Below are 5,911 nucleotides of genomic sequence, written 5' to 3'. Positions count from 1 at the left end.
GACACCCCAGAGAAAGGGAGCAGTGAGCTTCATTCAAAGGCTTGCCTTTGATCTTCCTGGATTAAAAGTGAAAGACGACAAAAACTTAAAGAGTTCCACCGCTGCTTGCAATGTTGGTTTTCACAAGGCAAGTGGGGGGGCACAGGTCAGATACAAGGAGACGGTGAAAGAAGGGGGAACCTGTACATTGCTCTCCTTTATTCTGTATACAATTACTTTTTCATCACATATTCACTGTGGGCTAAATTACTCCAGAGTGCCTGCAGTTTACAATATGTTGTCTAATTTCCTCACTGCCATAGTATTTGTAAGGGAACAGGTCTGTACTCTCTGTCCTATCATTCAGAGCTTGCTGGGCAGATTGTTATGAGTGTCATGGGGAGGGATATGGGCTCATTGGCCTACAGCTACACTTGGCGCTGCTGGGCTGTGTCAGAGGGGAGGTGCTGAAGAAGCAGAAAGAGATGGCAGTGGCCCATGCTCCATGCTATCTATTACTTCTGTACCCCACCCCCACACACTGTATGAATACCACACGCAAGACTGACAGCTGGGCATTACTGAAGAAGGGGGCGGGATGCTGTTAAAACTGGAGAGGGCACGCACCCCCCCCCCCCCCCCCAAGAGGCTCTGCCGATCCACTCCTCCGGGCTGCACGCCCAACAGCATGACTTATTTATCATCCCCGCATCACTGTGTGCAGTACCTTCTGAGCTCTGAAGACATGCAGAGGTGGCAGGAGATCTCCAACCTCTCCCACAGAGAACTCCAACCTCTCCCACAGAGATCTCCAACTCCTCACACGGAGATCTCCAACTCCTCACATGGAGATCCCCAACTCCTCACACAGAGATTTCCAACTGCTCGCACAGAGACCTCCAGCCTCTCACACAGAGATCTGTAACTCCTCACACGATCTCCAACTTCTCACACATGCTTTGTCTCTTTCAACTGTTTCGCAGCAAGACCATCTTCCATTCCAAGGCTTCGCAGGGGAACCCACTATTGATGTGTGCTCTCTGTTCCCATCCTCTTATGTTTTACTGTAGCAACATGGCAGCAGAGAAGGCACACTCATATATACTCACAAACAGCAGTAAGTCTGGATCTGTCCTCTGACAGAGATATCCAGGGATCCTGGACTCACATAAACTTTGACATCAAAGATTACAGCATGCGTTTGTGTTTTTTATTCATGTTGTATTCTTCAATATTGCAAGCTGCAGTATATATATATATATATATACTTTCATATGAAAGATATATATTTGGACAGCCTGCGGCAGCAGATGTTTGCCTGTTCTGTGGGCAGTCCTTACAGCAAGCCATGAGAGGCCTCTCAGCTGTTTCCGGAGCTGGTATTTAAAAGCATTTATTTTAGGCTCTTTCAGCATTTGCAGTCTATAATAATTAAAGCAGCCTCTGCTTTGGAACATAGTATAAATTTCTGAATGGCATTTGAATGTCAACTGAGGACAAAAGAGCTGCAGCTATGCCCCCCTCTGTGTCCAAGGTAAAGTCCATAACATGCCCAAGAGGCTACATCCCAAACTACTCCCTCTACCCCTCCACTACTCAATCCCTTCGCCGTCGTCAGATCGCTGTACTGTTCACACTACACAACTTGCTGTCTTGTAATCGGGAATCTTGAAGTCGTTGTGTGCACACTACATGACTGATCAGCAACAGGGAGGTCACACATCTTTCACCAGGAGGAATCTCCGAATGGGGAGTGACACGATACCATGCACAAGACAGGGATTTTTTTTCTTCCAAAAATGGCTACTGTAGACAAAGATAATATGCTCTGCAAGCAATATGGCCAAAATATCATCATACAATATTTGTATTTTGACGGGGTACTGCTATTATTGATATTGTTTATGTAATTAAACTGTCACAGTCTTAAGTTGTGAAGGCATATTCACAGTACTGCAGACATTTATTATTTTTTGGAAACATCAAAAAGGCATTGGTGCTCCTGTCAAAGTTCAACCAAAATTTCCTCCATTTCTTGGGTCTAAGCAGACCGCGGAACTTTTGTTGAAGCCATGCTTGATGGCCTTGATGTTGTACAACTCCTCCCCCGGGTTTCCCCTCACCCCATGTCTTGCACTCTCATTGGCTGTAGCTCGTCGCCGCACTCACTGCCAGTCACATCCGGGTCACAACACCTTTCACACTACAGGATTTGGACTCCCCGACAGGTCCAGATATTTAGCATGCTAGATATTTTTCGGACGTCTGCGAGGCATCGGCGAGTGTCTCGGATATAGCGATCGAGAGCCGATTTGCGAGCCCCAAGTGAACGCCAATTTGCCTCTGATCTGGGGCTTTTCTTGGCGATCTCCAAAAACTGTCGGCAAGTGGAAAGTCAGGGCTAAAATCACGTAGTGTGAACCTCGCCTTAGTAGAAGTTACTTTATTTCTGGCCTGGAAGTCACTTCCCCTGGTGTTCCAGATGTTCCTCAATCAGTTACCTACACTTTGCATTCCCTAATATTCTGTAATGCGGGTTGCATTACATTTGTTTTTCAGACCTTCCTAGCCAGAGAAATGTGCATAGTTTACAACTGGATTCAAACTTGCAACCTTTGGATTAGAAGCCCCTGTCCTTACCGCTGTGCCACACTTCCCACAGCACACCCCAGCAGGTTTCATACTTGCCATGTAACAGACAAGATTCTAGGAGGTGTGCTTTTTTCTACATTATATATAATTACTCAACCAATAATGCACATGTTAGCTAGATTGCTACAGGGATGAGATGTCTTGTGGGGGCATGGGAATGTAGTGAAGCACTGGTGACCATTTTTACTAGGGTTTATGAGACGGTGTGATGGGAAGGAGTGGTGGCACCACTGCATGCAGAATGATTTAAAGGGTCCCTGTTCTCTTAAAACAGCACGACTACAAGAGCCCTGCTTTGGGTTTGCAGTGCTCTATGAATGTTGCTTGTAGCAGTGGCATACCTGTAATGAAAACAGAGTACATATTTGTCTCCCCGAGAGAGATCAGGCACATCCAGAGAAACTCTATATACACATCATGCCTCAGCAGCTTGTTAGCTCTTCCTTCCTGCTTCTGGAGTTTGCACTACACCATTTGTAACTGCCATCTGAAAGCCACTTTCTTTCCCCCACCACTGTGGGAGTTTACTGTATTACTTACTGCCTTGTATGTATAATTCATTAATTTCCTCAAAGAATAAGGGAGCAAACAAAGAACAAACATGTTTTAATGCTTTTCCCTGTTGGCGTTGATCCATTTTTTTTTTTCTGCTATTGTTATTTAATCATTACAACCTCGAAATGTTTAAACTCGCTTAGAGGAAGTGAGTGAGCAGGTGGCCAGGCAGTGGGGGGTGTGGGGGTAAGGTTGGGGGACGTGATGAGGGGGGCGGGTGCCATGCCCTCCAGGGGGCAGTATCACCAGCGGCGTTGGGCCACACTGGTAGGACAGTTTAACACACACAGTAATAATGAACCTGCTGTTCGCTGAGGCTGGCTGCTGGCCATTCGCTGTGAGGGGTCCGGCACCAAAGAACTTCCCCCTACATCAAAGGCCACTGTGCAGCAGCTGCTTCTGCTGGGGTGGGGTGATAAAAAAGGGGGGGTACATTTCGGGCAGATTTACAGGCACAGATGATAACCCAGTGCCAAACCTTTTGATTTTTCTTGTATTTGTTATAAATAAGCAAGCTTTAATGCAGGACTTGGCAGCCGGGCACCGATGAAAGAACACTTTCGCCAGGAACACAAAGGGAATACATTTCCAGCATTTACAGCCACGATCTGCGCAATCTTTCTGTTTGTTTGTTTGCTTGTTTTGTTTGCATTCCTCTTTTTTTCCTCTGGTACGGCATTTTGTGGATCTGTGGATGTTTGGCAGCGGGGCGTTACACTTTGTTTGGCTGCTAGAATGTTTGGCATGTGCAAATTAATCGAAACTTCATGATCTTCCTTTGCCTCCTTAAACAACTTGAGCAAACACTCTCTTGTTAAAGAACTGCCTTTACTAAAATCTCCCAGCAACTTCAATAGGCCTTCAGCAAATACAGCAAGGAGATTTTATATATATATTTTTATATATATAGATTTTATATATATATGTGTGTGTGTGTGTATCTGTACAGGGTTGGGAGAGTTACTTTTAATATGTATTCCACTACAGATTACAGAATACTTGACCTAAAATGTAATTTGTAACGTATTCTGTTAGATTACTCAAGGTAAGTAACTTAATCTAAATACTTTGGATTACTTTCTGAAATCATTCCGATTGATGATTCCGAACGTACTGTTTCCATAAAAACAATCAGATAGTTTATGCACTTTTCAATGTCACAAGCGTACAGTCGGAATACATAGTCTACCTAGCCAACTAACGTTAGTTCTAGAGTGGACTGGTGGCTCAACTATACCTATTACTTCGGTTTGCTTTATAGGATATTGAATATAAACAGCAACCTCCGACTTTAACCTGAAAAGCAGCTGGCAAATTGAACACAAAAATCTAGTTTAAGTACTGTGTGTGAGGTGGGAGGGAGAGGTGACTTAGGCTACCAGAGATGTTTTCCTCGGAGACAGAACTCTCCGGTGTCTTAGGCAAGCTGAGCCCAACATCCACACCGTGTTTGGCTGCGGTAGCCAGCGGCCGTTGTCCCATAATTTCCTCCATTATGCCAAAAAATGGAAAGTAGGTAGGGGCTGCACCACTTTTGTTTTGGTCAGATTTTGCCTTATAGGCTAATACCCACACTTCAGCCCCTTCCAGCGGTTCTTAATTTGGTCAATGGACCCGTTTACCCCCGATTCATTAGTCTAAGCATCTCCCAAACTTGCTTAAACAGCTCGTTGTTGCGGGATTTGCGCCCATCTAGTCGCTCGGCTGTTTTTAATTCTTTGAGAATGTTTAACATGTTTTTTTAATTATTATTTTAACTCTGTCATGCATAGTAAAACGTCAATACGTCATTACTTTGCGTAATGAATATGCACAGAAATTTCCAAGTGCAGAAGGCAATCCGATTGAGCATCTACATGGCTAATATTTTCCTATCAAACGGATTCTCAGAAATTTACACCACCTCTTTAAATCCAACTGAATTCTTGATCGGATTGGGATGTTTCATTCCAATCAAGGTGTTTACACGAGGCATTTTCATTCCGATTGAGCTTGAAGCTGATTATTAACGGAATATAAGGCTCCATGTAAACGCACCTACTGTGTTTTTAATGTTTAACAGGTTTTTAAAAAATGTCAATCCGACTAAGGTTCGGAACGGTTATTTCTAGAATTTAGCATTGCTGTGGCTAACATTTTGGCACCCCCATGTTAAGTCTATGGGCATTTCATTGCAGTTTCTTCAGAATTGTAAATGTTAATTCAAAAACTGTACATTACACGAAAACATAGAGTTAGAAAAGGCACGAGACACCCTAAATAACCTACACTGTGAGTGAGAATGGAGTAGCTTAACAATTTAATGTATTATATGCGTAGTGTAAAATTGTTGGCGTAATTGCAGTTTTGAACATGTGAAATTTCACTTGTTTTGTCACTGTATCTACTCGTTTGCTAGTTAGCTTTAATAGGCTACTACACCTACTAGCCTACTAGCTAGCTGAATAGCTAATCTAGTGCAGCCAAACTATGTAAGATACTGTAGCTAGCTAGTGATCAATATTAGCTTAAATAATGAAAAAGAGAACTTACTTCAAGATGCTTCTTCAGGTTAGAGGTTGGCTCTTTTGAAGCAGATAGCAGTTTGGTTGCTGGCAAACACAGCTTGCATTGTACTGTTATGTTGCGACCTTATTTAAAATTTGAAAGTAAAATCATCCCGGTATTTCCATGACATAAACGCGTTGTGCTGGTTGCTTTCTGTCTCACTCTCCATTCTACAGTC

The sequence above is a fragment of the Megalops cyprinoides genome, chromosome 9, assembly GCF_013368585.1.
Source record: "Megalops cyprinoides isolate fMegCyp1 chromosome 9, fMegCyp1.pri, whole genome shotgun sequence".
Lineage (NCBI taxonomy): Eukaryota > Metazoa > Chordata > Actinopteri > Elopiformes > Megalopidae > Megalops > Megalops cyprinoides.
This window is presented reverse-complemented; position numbering follows the sequence as displayed.